This window comes from Mobula hypostoma, chromosome 21 (assembly GCF_963921235.1).
Source record: "Mobula hypostoma chromosome 21, sMobHyp1.1, whole genome shotgun sequence".
Lineage (NCBI taxonomy): Eukaryota > Metazoa > Chordata > Chondrichthyes > Myliobatiformes > Myliobatidae > Mobula > Mobula hypostoma.
In genome coordinates, this window is record NC_086117.1 from 42,986,823 (window position 1) to 43,000,418 (window position 13,596).

A 13,596-nucleotide genomic window follows, 5' to 3' on the forward strand; every position below is an offset into this window, starting at 1 on the left:
GGTGACTGCACTGAAACAGACTCCACTAAATATGATTTTGGAAAGGCAATAAAGAGCACCTTGACCTTTTTCCACAGTACAGTATAGAGTTCGGAGATTTTTTTTTCTGCAACCAAAAGTCTTCATGATTTTTTGAACCTCCGCTTTAACTCAGCCATTTTGTAGTGAGATAAGTTTTTCCTCCATTGTTCTTGTTAATTTCTCATTACATGTGTTCAGGAATGGATTTATTATCCAATCTGGAATTTGGACTGACAGAAGATCCTGAAAAATCTCAGACATGTCTTTATGTGGCTCACCCAGGTGGGCTCAGTACACTTGAAGAGTTTCGTCTGGTATTTCTTTCTCTCCCAAGTCAGAGAGGCTTGGAAATTGGAAAGGGGACAATGGCCAACGTTGCACTTAAATATAGTTAACTTGGACAGGAATGTGGAGATAACTGATTTGACTTTGATAAGATTCACATCACTTTGCAACTGAAGAGTGATTTCATTAAACTTTTATGAATAATTTTGACAAATAAGCAATGTCATGCCAGATATTCTTGAGTTGGTTACTGAGTAAAGCTTTTGAGTCTAAAGAATTTTATCAGAGTTTCAAAAAGTGCATTAAAGTGTTCAGGCAGTTTCATTTTGAGAGCCATCTGACTTCAGTGTGCAACAGCAATGGTTCAGACTGTTCATCATTCTCAATAGAAAGCGCTTGAAATAGTTGAGAATTGAGAGCATGGAACTTGTTTTATTTCCCACTGTGATAATTGATCATTTAGGTTTTTTTGCGACAAGATATTGTATGTAAATTACACACTGAATGCTAAAAATGTTAGGTACAGCTTTTTTTTCAAGAAATTACTAACCCAACAGTGACGTCCTGTCATTGACGGTGCCCCATTGTTGCTCAAGCAGGAATGTTGGAGAGTGAAATGTCCTTCTCTTTGAAAAATTGCTCAACAATGTGAAATATTGACTGCCCCTTCATGTATGTTTCTAGTCCTCTTACAAATAACTTTTGAACCATGTTTTCATCTTTTATGAAGCGATCATAACCAAGAAGCAAGGGTTTGTTGCCTTGCAAAGTTGACTCATCCAACTGCAGAGCAAATTCTGTTCTAAGTATTTTTGCACAATGTGTCTTCCACATTCTCAGATATTTGATCTATTTGTCTTTGAACAGAGTGGAATTAATTGGTCTGGTGACTTGCGCAAAACCATAACTAGAACCTCCCTTACTACTGGTGGAATCAGTTCTTCTGCAATTGTATGGGGCTTTACAGATTTAGCAATGAAGTGTATGAAGGATGCGAACCATCACTGTTTTATTGTGAAGTGCTGGCAAACATGTTTTGAAGTGTTTTCAATTTCTGAAAGTTTTCACAAAGTGACTGAAATAACCCAAGTTCTTGTTTGCTTTAGCAGAGTGTATTCTCTTCAGATGTTCAAGGATGTTGGATAGTGTCATTGCCTCATTTGGAAAAAAAACTCTCTCACATCTACTCATCTATTTTTGTTCTCCAGCCCTGCTGAAGGGTCTTGGCCCGAAACGTCAACTGTACTCTTTTCCATAGATGCTGCCTGGCCTGCTGAGTTCCTCCAGCATTTTGTGTGTGTCGCTTCGATTTCCAGCATCTGCAGATTTTCTCTTGTTAGTGCTGGTATAAATACATTTTTCAGATACTCCACACTATACTGTCTACACTTTTTCTGCCATTTACATATGGATTATTTTCTAAGACTAACCACAAAACATCCCTTAAGGTGGTGGCGTCCTCAGACGTAGTCGCTTCTACGGGGTCAACCAAAGGTGTTATTGTCTTTTTAAATGTACTTTTTATGATTGCAAGACCCTGCTGGACTTAAGAACTTAAAGTACCACAGGTCTACCCCATCAGCAAATTGCTTGTTGGTGGAAAAACTGAAGGAGCTGGACTTGGTGTGGACTGTGATGCCTGCAACAGAGACATTTGTGCTTGAAGGAGGTGTGCAGTCAAACAGCAAGTGATTGATTGAAAGACTCTGTTAGACATCGTTGGTGTGGAATGCTGTAAGTCCAATTCATTGGTTTCCTGGTGAATGTCAGAGCCACATGGCCTCAGTCATTGCAAGCCTCAATGCCACAGTGTTGCCTGTCTGCAGTCGCCCAGGGGAGGTGTCGAAGTCAGGTGCTTCACCAGAGTGCCAGAGGCAGCGTAACACATTCTTCATGTTGGAGTTGGTGCTGCCCCCGTTGTTTGCTTGGTAGAAGACAAGCTGTATTGTGTTGAACTGCAGACTGCTGCAGCATTCATGGACTCTGGGACTAGTCTCTTTTTTGTGTGATTGTATTTTACTGCTATCTTAAACGTGCCGTAAGTGCTATATGTGTTGTGTTGTGTGTGACTGTTGGTACTTGGCCCTGGAGCAGCACTGTTTTGTTTGGCTGTATTCATCAGCAAATGACAATTAAACTTGAAGTACTGCAATCAATGAAGGGGAAAGTTATGACATCATAATAGCTTGGGCAAAACCTCTCTGCCTGAAGGTACACAAAGTAGGGCAGCATTTTCTTGGTTGTGCCATGGGTTGGAGAAATGAGGTCAAGACCGTTTGAAAGGGCAGATTCTGAACTTTACCCCATCGAATTCACTGTGTCACTGTGATTAGAGTATGGGAATGATAACAGCTAACAGTACTGAATGGCAGTAATGCAAAGGCCAGGTTAGGAAATAACACAAGTTTTTCCGTTCAGACTTCTCATGACATACCAAATACGGAAGTGTCACATTGCTTTTCGACCACTCTAACATGCTTTGATCAAACATACGATGGGTTAGCAAGAGATGAGATGGTTATGTGATCATTGTAATCAATTATGAGGCACTGAGGATCAAATGCTTGTAATAAGTAATTCATTTCTTAAATTTAGCCTGAAATCATTCAGCTGCCTGTGCTGCTATCAAGTGCACCCCCCCCCCCCATCACCCCCTGTATCTTAATCACTCCCTTAGAAACTCCCATTGCCCTGGGGGGGTGGGGTGATATCACCCACTTTGGAACCACTGCTCTATACTAAAGGAATTCCATTATCAAAACTTCAGCTAGGGTGCCAAAGGCAGTGAATAATGCTGGTCAATATCATGCACCCTGGAAGCAGTACTGATGATTCAATCTGTGACCTTTTCACAATTTTCTTTGGTTTGGCTCAAAAGCAAAAAAGGAGTTGTGGCAACAACAGATCCTGCTTAACGATTCTCTTTGCTGGCTACAATATACAAACCATACCTCTATGGCATTATAATTGATGTGTGCACAGAATCTGCCATTTTATGCTCCTCCACCTCTTTATTCTGGCATCTATCGTCACTCTTTCCAGGCCCAATGATGGCTCTTGGCTCATCTCCCTCTATTGACGCTGCCTGGACTGCCAATATCCTCCACATTCGTATGTGTTGCTCAATATTTCCAACATCTGCATATCTTTTGTGTCTCTGTGTACAGACAAATCCTGTTAGAGACTATTCCAGTGATAATGGTGCTCCTCCCCAGTCTGTCTGAAAGCCGTGCAGTCTCAATAAATCAGGTATCAAGACCGTCCTAGTCTGCTGCATGAGTTACATAAAAATGCAAGGGAACTAGGGTAAATTGCAGGTTTGTATTTGAAACTGGCTTGCTCATGGAAGACAGAATAGGGGTGGAAGGCTGTCATTCTGGCTGTTACTCTGTGACCAGTAGTATTCTGCAAAGATCAGTGCTGGGACCTCTGTTTGTGATGATACATCAATGATTTGGATGAATATGTAGAAGGGTGGATTAGTAAATTTGTGGATGAAACCATGATTGGACTTGTGGACAGTATAGGACTATCAAAGTATACAATAGGATATAGATCGGTTACAGTTATGAGCAAAGAAATTGCAAATGGTATTTAGTCTGGACGAGTGAGGTGTTGCTCTTTGGGAGGTCAAACGGAAGGAGGAAATATGTAGTTAATGATAGATATTTTAATAATATCAAGGTATTGAGGGATCTTGGGGTCCAGATCTATGGTTCATTGAAGATGGCTACACAAGTGGATAAGTATCATGACATGCATCGCTTCCTTGACGGGGGTGTTGAGTCGAGGAGTGAGGAGTCATGCTGCAGCTGTATAAGACTTTAGTCAAATCGTACTTGGGGTACTGTTTGTATTTTTGGTTGCCCCAGTATAGGAAGGATGTGGAGACTGTGGAAAGAGTGCAAAGATCTTTACTCGGAAGAACATAGAAAAGTACAACATAGTGCAGGCCCTTTGCTCACGATATTGCACTGACCTTTTAACATACTCTGAGAACAATCTAACCCTTCCCTCTTACATAGCACTCCATTTTTCAATCATCCATGTGCTTATCTATGAGTTTCTTAAATAACTCTAATGTATCCGCACCCCATTCTGTGTAAAGAACTTACCTTGGACATTCTCCCTATACTTTCTCTAACACCTTAAAATTATGCCCACTTGTATTAGCCATTTCACCATGGGGAAAAAGTATCCAGCTATCCACTTGATTTATGCCTTTTACCATCTTGTACACTATCAAGTTACCTCAACCTTCTTCACTCTGAAGGGAAAAGTCCTCGCTCACTCAACCTATCTTCATAATATATGCCCTGTAGTCCAGGAGCATCTTGGTAAATCTCCTCTGCACCCTCTCTAAAGCTTCCATATCCTTCCTATAATAAGGAACACAATATTTCAAGTGTGGTTGAATCAGTGTCTTGAACTCAATCCCCTGACTAATGAAGGCCAACACACCATATGTCTTCTTAACAACCCTATCAACTTGTGTGGCAACTTTGGATGTAGACACCAAGATCCCTCTGGTCCTCCACACTGCCAAGAATCCCGCCATTAACCTGGATTAGAGGGTATGAGCTATAAGGATATTTTGGACAAACTTGAGTTGTTCTTCACATTTTGGAGGCTGAGGGAGATCTGATCAATGATTAAAAGAATTATGAGAGAAATAAATCTGTTCCCCATCCCCATTTCTGTTAGAAATACTAAACACCAGAGGACATGCTTATAAAGGTGTGTGTGTGCGCGCGCGTGTTGGTCGGGGGGGGGGGGGGAGGCGCAGGAGGCATAATTTAAAGTTGATGTTGGGCAATTTTTTTTCCACAGTGTGTGTTAGGTCTTATGGAAAGATGGGGCTCCAGGATTTCAAGTCTATGCAATCTTGATGCTGGTTTCCTCCTTGCTGTTGGGTTAACTGAAGAAGTTAAAGTTGATATCAAATTAAAAGAAAGGGCATTCAATGTGGCAAATATCAGCAGTAGGCCACTGAGAATATTTTAGAAATCATCTAAGGATGGATGATTTAAAGAGAAAGATAATAGATTGAGGATAATCTGAAGAGAAGTTGTATCAGACGTTGGTGAAGCTTAATTTGGAGTATTGTGTGCGGCTTTAGTCACCTACCTACAGGAAAGATGTAAACATGAGGAATTCCGCAGTTGCTGGAAATTCGAGCAACACACATCAAAGTTGCTGGTGAACGCAGCAGGCCAGGCAGCATCTCTAGGAAGAGGTACAGTGGACGGTTCGGGCCGAGACCCTTCGTCAGGACTAACTGAAAGAAGAGCTAGTAAGAGATTTGAAAGTGGGAGGGGGAGGGGGAGATCCAAAATGATAGGAGAAGACAGGAGGGGGAGGGATGGAGCCAAGAGCTGGACAGTTGATTGGCAAAGGGATATGAGAGGATCATGGGACAGGAGGCCCAGGGAGAAAGAAAAGGGGGAGGGGGGGAAAACCCAGAGGATGGGCAAGGGGTATAGTGAGAGTGACAGAGGGAGGAAAAGGAGAGAGAGAGAGAGAAAGAATGTGTGTATATAAATAAATAACGATGGGGTACGAGGGGGAGGTGGGGCATTAGCGGAAGTTTGAGAAGTCAATGTTCATGCCATCAGGTTGGAGGCTACCCAGACGGAATATAAGGTATTGTTCCTCCAACCTGAGTGTGGCTTCATCTTTACAATAGAGGAGGCCCATGGATAGACATATCAGAATGGGAATGGGACTGTGAATGTAAACAAGGTTGAAAGAGTACAGAGAAAATTTAAAAGGATGTTGCTGGATCTGGAGGACCCGAGTTATAAGGAAACTTATTGAGTAGGTTAGGACTGTATTCTTTAGAACGTAGAAGATTGAGAGGAGATTTGATAGAGGTATACAAAATTATGAGGGGTATAGATAGGGTAAATACAAGCAGGCTTTTTCCACTGAGGTTGAGTGGAACTACAACCAGAGATCATGGCTTAAGGGAGATGGGTGAAAAGTTTAAGGGCAACATGAGGGGAAACTTCTTCACTCAGAGGGTTGTGAGAATGTGGAACAAGCTGGCAGCACAAATCAATTACAACTCACACTTAACATTAATTCTCCACTACACTCTAACTGGGCGCCTCCTGGCCCAAAAATACTGTTAGTATATCAACCTCAAGGCTTCTCAACCCCATTCTCCTGCCGCCTTCCAGTAACCTTTGACACCCTTACTAATCAAGAACCTACCAAGCTCTGCTTTAAATATACCCAATGACTTGGGCTCTATAGCCATCTGTGGCAGTGATCAGAAGATCATATTAAAAACCAAAACTCTAAACACACTGACGTGACATTCACAGCCAGATTTCAGGGTCCCTTGGAGGTCAAAATTATTCTCACCAGAGGTAGCAAGAAATAATCAGCTAGGAACAGACACATCTCCATGTCCTAATCTCACCACCCATGTGGAAACTGTGCTGGCCATTGCTGGGAGGGGCAGTGCTTATGCCATGCCTACCATCAAATACAAAGATGTCTTTAAAGCTAATCCTCTCACTTGTGTTCAACTATACACTCAACCTAGTCTTCTGATTTACAAATTGTGCAAGTAAGCAGCTTTAAATTTCACCTACTCCTTAAATCACAAAGCCTTGCCCCACCCAATCACTTCATTCCAATATGGCCATACTGTACAAGAGCACCAAGCCGAAAGGATGAACACCACACTGTCTGACCTTCTGTTGCTTCCAGCTGAGATGAAATTGCTCACAACACTCCAAGTGAGGCCTTACCAGTGCCTTATAAAGCCTCAGCGTTACGTCCTTGCTTTTATATCCTAGTCCTCTTGAAATGAATGCTAACATTACATTTACCTTCCTCGCCACTGATTCCACCTACAAGTTATCCTTTAGGGAATCCTGCACGAGGACTCCCCAATCCCTTTGCATCTCAGATTTTTGAATTTTCTCCCCGTTTAGAAAATAGTCTATGTTTTTATTCCTCCTCCTTCTCAGATGCATGTTATTCTGATTTCAGACTTGCACCAGTTGTAAGACTTCTCTTTCATCTCCTCCATTTGATCCTGGTGTGAAGGATTCATTCATTCAACCTCTTTGCTCCTGCTTGAGCTACCTCAGGCCCAGATGAAATTTATTCTGTTTAAAATTGATAAGTTCTGATTTAACAGAATTTAGAATTGTCATTATTTATTTATCCACACATGACAGTCAGACTCTGTTTGATTGTCTTGGAAAACTGTTCAGTGTCTAGTGGCATGCTCTAGGAAATAAGTATCTTTCAAAACAGTCATCATTCTACAAGTGTGACATATGTAATTTGCACTAAAGGTACCTTTTTTTTATTGTACTACTAGTTTTCTATAATAAAGCCAGCATCAATTCTGCAAGTATGATCTGACCAAGGTTCAGCACAAACTTAGCATAACCTGATTTTTTTCAATCCTTTCCCTCTTTAAAAAATCGAAACAGGTCCATCTACATTGATCCTTATTTGCCCATGAGATCTGTGTCCTCCTTTGTTCTGTTTAACTTTGTAATTACATCACCACCTCCTCTGCATTCCCAATATCCATTGAGAACTTAACCTTTAGAACTCCTTCTCCTCAACTTAAATTTACATCCTCTTGTTTTTGATATCCCTGACATGGGGAACAGGATTTTTGATCATCTACCCTATCTATTCCGAACTTTGTATATTTCTCTCAGGTCATCTCACAGTCTCTTTGGCTTCAGGTAAGACAAGTCCAGCCTATCCAGTCTCTCTCTTCCTGTGACTAAAATCCTCCAATCCAGGCAACATCTTCAACACCATCAATTTCACCAATGTCATCTGCAAACTTGCTAGTCATTCATATCCAAGTTGTTCGCATATCACACACACAAAAAAAAACAAAAGTTGCTGCACCAATTCCTGAGGTACACTACTGGTCACAGACTTCCAGTCAGATAAAAATCCCATTACCACCAATCTACTCATTTCTTAAGCTATTTTATCACGTAACTTAACATTCCTTGTTACCCATGACCACACTAAGATGAATCGTTCCCCTGTAAAAACAACATTACTAGCATGCATTAGGTAATAGGTGGATGCGGCAGGAGCAAACTGCACTACGGACCACGTGACTGTCAGCCTAGAGCGGTTCATACGTAATGAAAGCTGTCAACTGATTTATTACCATAGTGAAATGAATTAGAATAAATACTTTTTCGTGCATAAAATAGCAACCAAACATTTAAAATATGAACTGGTGTGCAGTAAACATAGTGTACTCTTAATTTGTCAACAAGTAGCCCTCAGAATGAAACTGATACTTTAGCAACAGTCGAGGTAAACACTTAGCTATGTCTGGTTGGTGGGAGTGAAGCCAAGGGAGAGAAATGCAACTGGACAGAAAAGCCCTGCGCGAGTGCTGAGAGAAACTGATACACGGATAGCCAAGATGAGTTAGAACTTGATTCCCAGTGAAGAAGCAACAGCTGCAACACATCACTGAGTCCCAAAATTAGCAAGAAAATTCCAGAACATAGTGAGGGTTGAGCTTTGAGAGTGTAAAACTAGGCACTGGTAAAGCAGTGAGTGTAATGACATTGTAAAGAAGAGCGACACCCAAGTGTTTCAATCTGAAGGAGTCTGACTGTGACAGCAGTGTTTAGCCTGTTGGTGAGTGTGACAACAGTTTAATCTGTTAAGTGAGTGTGACAGCAGTGTGTTCAATCTGTTGGTGAGTGAGTGTGACAGCAGTAACACCCCAGCTCCAGGCTCTGACTTTATTTTGATGATACCACCACCTGTGTGAAAGGTTTTGCATGTTATATGAAGCGCGCTAAATTGTGATGGACACAAAGTTCTGGAGAAATTCAGCGGGTCAGGCAGCATCTATGCAGTGGAATAAGCAGACAACATTTCAGGCTGAGACCTTCATCAGGACTGGAAACAAAGAAGGAAGAAGCCAGAATGAGAAGGGGAGGGGAAGGAAGGAGTACAAGCCGGGAGGTGATAGGTGAGATCGGGTAAGGGGCAAGGTGTGTGGGTGGAGGAGGGGGATGAAGTAAGAAGCTCGGAGGGGGGAAGGTGAGAAGGGAGGAGGATGGGTGCCAGAGGTAGGTGATGGACAGATGAGTGAAGAAAAGGAGTGAGAAGAGAGCCAGAATAGGGAATGGAAAAAGAGAAAACGGAGAAACTACTTGAAGTTAGAGAAATAGGTGTCCATGCTACCAGGTTGGAGGCTACCCACAGAGTTTCAGGTGTTGCTCCCCCAACCTGTGTGTGGCCTCAATATGGACTGATGTGCTGAAATGGGAATGGAAAGTTGAATTGAAATGGCTGCCACGGAATCCTGTCTTTTGTGGTGAATGGAGCAAAGTTGCTCCCATTCCAACATGTCGCTCAAGATTTCCAGCAGGTGCAAAATCTCGTGTTTAGATTCTGATGGACTGGCCCTGGCTCATTTCCTCTATTATCTCCATCTGTAGTTGCAAGAGGGTCACTGTCAGAGGTTTCAACAACTGCTGTTCTCAGACAAAGTTGTCAAAGTTAACTGAAGACAAGACAAAGGCAAATGGGTTCCAAGCAAGTTGGCTAATGTGTGGTGGTGAAAGGATGCTGATCTGATGGGAACTATTTGACTGTTGGCGTTCCATATTGATTGGTGCTAGGACCTTTGTGGTATATATTTTGTTGTTGTTCAGTTGTCTTAGTCGAGTCTGACTCTTCGTGACCTCATGGACCACAGGGTCCATTGAGTTTTCATGGCAAGATACGGAAGTAGATTGCCAGGCCATTCTTCCGTGGTATATATTATAACATGCTGTAAGGTTTCACTGATAATGTAATGGTTTCTCTGTAGCAGCAGTGTTTGGGTTATGACTAGAGATAACGGGGTTTGGAATGCTGTTGTTCTTTCTTGTGAGTCTGGAAGAGAGATTTTTGTTGTCTTTTGCCGTGGAGAGATAAGGAATGAAGACATGAATGGAGAGAGCTGGTAGACCGCCGGAGTGGACTTGGAACGAGGGTCCGAAGGGCAGCGACGATCGGACAATTTCTTAAGTTTGGCCAGGCCAGGCCAGGGGCTATCACCCCCTATATTAAGCTGCTAGCCGAAGCCAGAGTTACATATTAGTGACCAGAATATGAAATAAGGAATAATTACTAAGCTTTTAGATGACATAAAAATTACTGGTATTATGGATAAAGAGGAAGATTATTCAAAGCCACAGGATATAAATCACATGGAAAGTTGGGCAGTGTGTTTGACAGATGGAATTTAATCTGGCTAAGTGCAAAATGATGCATCTTGGAAAGCCATGATGGAATATTGATTAACAGAGATACCTTGGAATTCAGGATCTACATACCCTAAAAGTGATAACACAGGTAGATAGGGTGGTGAAGAAGGCAGGTTTGTCTTTACAGGTCAGAGCATAGAATATAACATATGGGATGCTATGTTGCAACTCTACAAAGTGCAAATTGAAAGAATGTGTTCACAGAAATGCTGAGGAGATTCACCAGGATGTTGCTTGGATTGTTGGACTTTAATTATGGGAAGAGAATGGATATACTGGGGCTTGTTTCCCCTGGAATGAAGGAGGCTGACTAGGGACTTGATCGAGATATATGAAATTAGATGGAGTATAGAGAGTCAGATAGTCAGAATATCCATTGTAGGGTTATCAAAAACAAGAAGACATAGATTTAAGCTGAAAGAAAGGAGATTTATTTATTTTTTTTACAGAGAGCAGTTGTTATCTGGAACTGGCTGCCAGAGGATGTCATGGAATCACTTGCAATCACTATGTTGAAGAGTCACTTAGCACTTAAAAGAGAAGGCATAGGACTAGGATATTCCACTGAAGCACAAGACTCAGAGGCTATTTCTCAGGCTGATGAGACTGGAACTGGAGAGAATGGTTTCAGAATAAGGGTCACATGATTAAGAATGACTAGAGGAGAGATTTTGTTACTGAGGAATGAGCCAGATGTGTGACCTACTCCAGAAGGAAGTTTGAAAATATCCAAGTATGAGATTAACAGATGGACCATGTGGAATAGTGTTTGATCTCATTGAATTATGGAGCAGGTTGCACCTCTTTTTATTTTCATGCAACCTGGAAAGAAAACCAGTATTCCCTGGCAACTACCACCCTTGTTAGACTGGCTGATGGAAGCCACACTATTGAGATTTACTGCTATAGGAAAACAACCAGTAAAAAGGTGAGTACCCTGGTATAGCTTACTGGTGAACTCAACTTGTCTCTACCTGTGAATCAGACTATCACCAATATCTTCCCCTTGTCTCTTAAACCAATTGCCTAGCCATCACATTATCCAGTTCCAGCTGCTTTAACTTAGGCAATGGTCTTGTGCAGAATTTGTAACCAAGCAAAGCACATTAGAAGTATCGGAGAATCATAGAAAAGTACAGAAGAGAAACAGACCCCCTTTGGCCCATCTAGTCCATGCTGAACCACTTAAATTGCATTCTCCCATTGACCTGTACTGGAACCGTAGTCCTCCATACCTCTACCATCCATGTACCTATTCAAACTTCTCTTAAACATTGAAATCAAGGTTGCATGCTCCACTTGTGCTGGCAGCTTGTTCCACATTCTCACAACCCTCTGAGTGAAGAAGTTTCCGCTCATATTCCCCTTCACCCTTGGCCTATGACCTCTAATTGTAGTCTCACCCAACCTCAGTGGAAAAAGCCTGCTTGCATTTACCCTGTTTATACCTCTATCAAATCTCCTATCAATCTTCTACATTCCAAGGAATGAAGTCCTAACCTATTCAATCTTTCCTTATAATTCAGGTCCCTCAGACCTGGCAACATCTTTGTAAATTTTCTCTGTACTCTTTCAACCTTATTTACATCTTTCCTGTGGGTAGGTGATCAAAACTGCATACAATACTCCAAGCAACACTCACAACACGCTGGAGGAACTCAGCAGGTCAGGCAGCATTCATGGAAACTATCAGTCAACGTTTCCACGGATGCTGCCCGACCTCCTGAGTTCCTCCAGCGTGTTGTGAGTGTTGCTTTGACCCCAGCATCTGCAGAGTATTTTGTGTATACAACACTCCAAATTAGGTCTCACCAATGTCTTATACAACTTCAACATAACATCCCATCTTCTGTACTCAGAACTTTGACTTATGAAGGCCAATGTGCCGAAAGCTTTCTTTAAGACCCAATCTACCTGTGACGTCACTTTCAACAAATTATGGGCCGGTACTGTATTCCCAGATCCTTTTGTTGTAGCACACTCCTCAGTGCCCTACGTTCACTGTGAAAGACCTACCCTGGTTGGTCCTAACAAAGGGCAACACCTCATATCTGCCTGCATTAAATTCCACGTGCCATTTTTCCAGCCGGTCCAGATCCCTCCACAAACCATGACAGCATTCATCACTGTCCACTACACCCCAAATCTTGGTGTCGTCCACAAATTTGCGGATCCAGTTCACCACATTATCATCCAGATCGCTGATATAGATGACAAACAACAGTGGACCCAGCACTGATCCCTATGACATTCCATTAGTCACAGGCCTGCAGTCAGAGAGACAACCATCTACTACCACTCTCTGGCTTCTCTGACAAAGCCAATGTCTGTTCCAACTTACTACCTCATCTTGAATGCTGAGTGATAGAACTTACTTGACTAACCTCCCATGCAGGACCTTGTCAAAGGCCTTGCTAAAGTCCATGTAGACAACATCCACTGCCTTACCTTCATCAACTTTCCTGGTAACTTCCTCGAAAAACTCTACAAGATTGGTTAGACACTACGTGCCACGCACAAAGCTATGCTGACCATCTTTAATCAGTCCCTGTCCATCCAAATACTTACTCTTAGAGTACCTTCCAATAATTTTCCTAGTACTGATATCAGGCTTACTGGTCTACAATTTCCTGGTTTATTTTTAGAGCCATTCTTAAACAGAGGAGCAGCATTGGCTGTCCTCCAATCCTCTGGTACCTCTCCTGTCGCTAAGGATGTTTTGAATATCTCTGCTAGGGCCCCGGCAATTTCTGCACTTGCCTTCCTCAGGGTCTGAGGGAAAACCTTGTCAAGCCCTGGGTATTTATCTACCCCAATTTGCCTCAAGACAGCAAACATTTTCTCCTCCTCTGTAATATGTATAGGGTCCATGAAGTTGATGCCGATTTGCCTCACTTCTATAGACTCTGTATCTATCTCCTGAGTAAATATAGGTGCAAAAATTTCATTTCAGATCTCCCCCATCTCTTTTGGCTCCACACATGGATTACTGTTCTGATTTTCCAGAGAACCA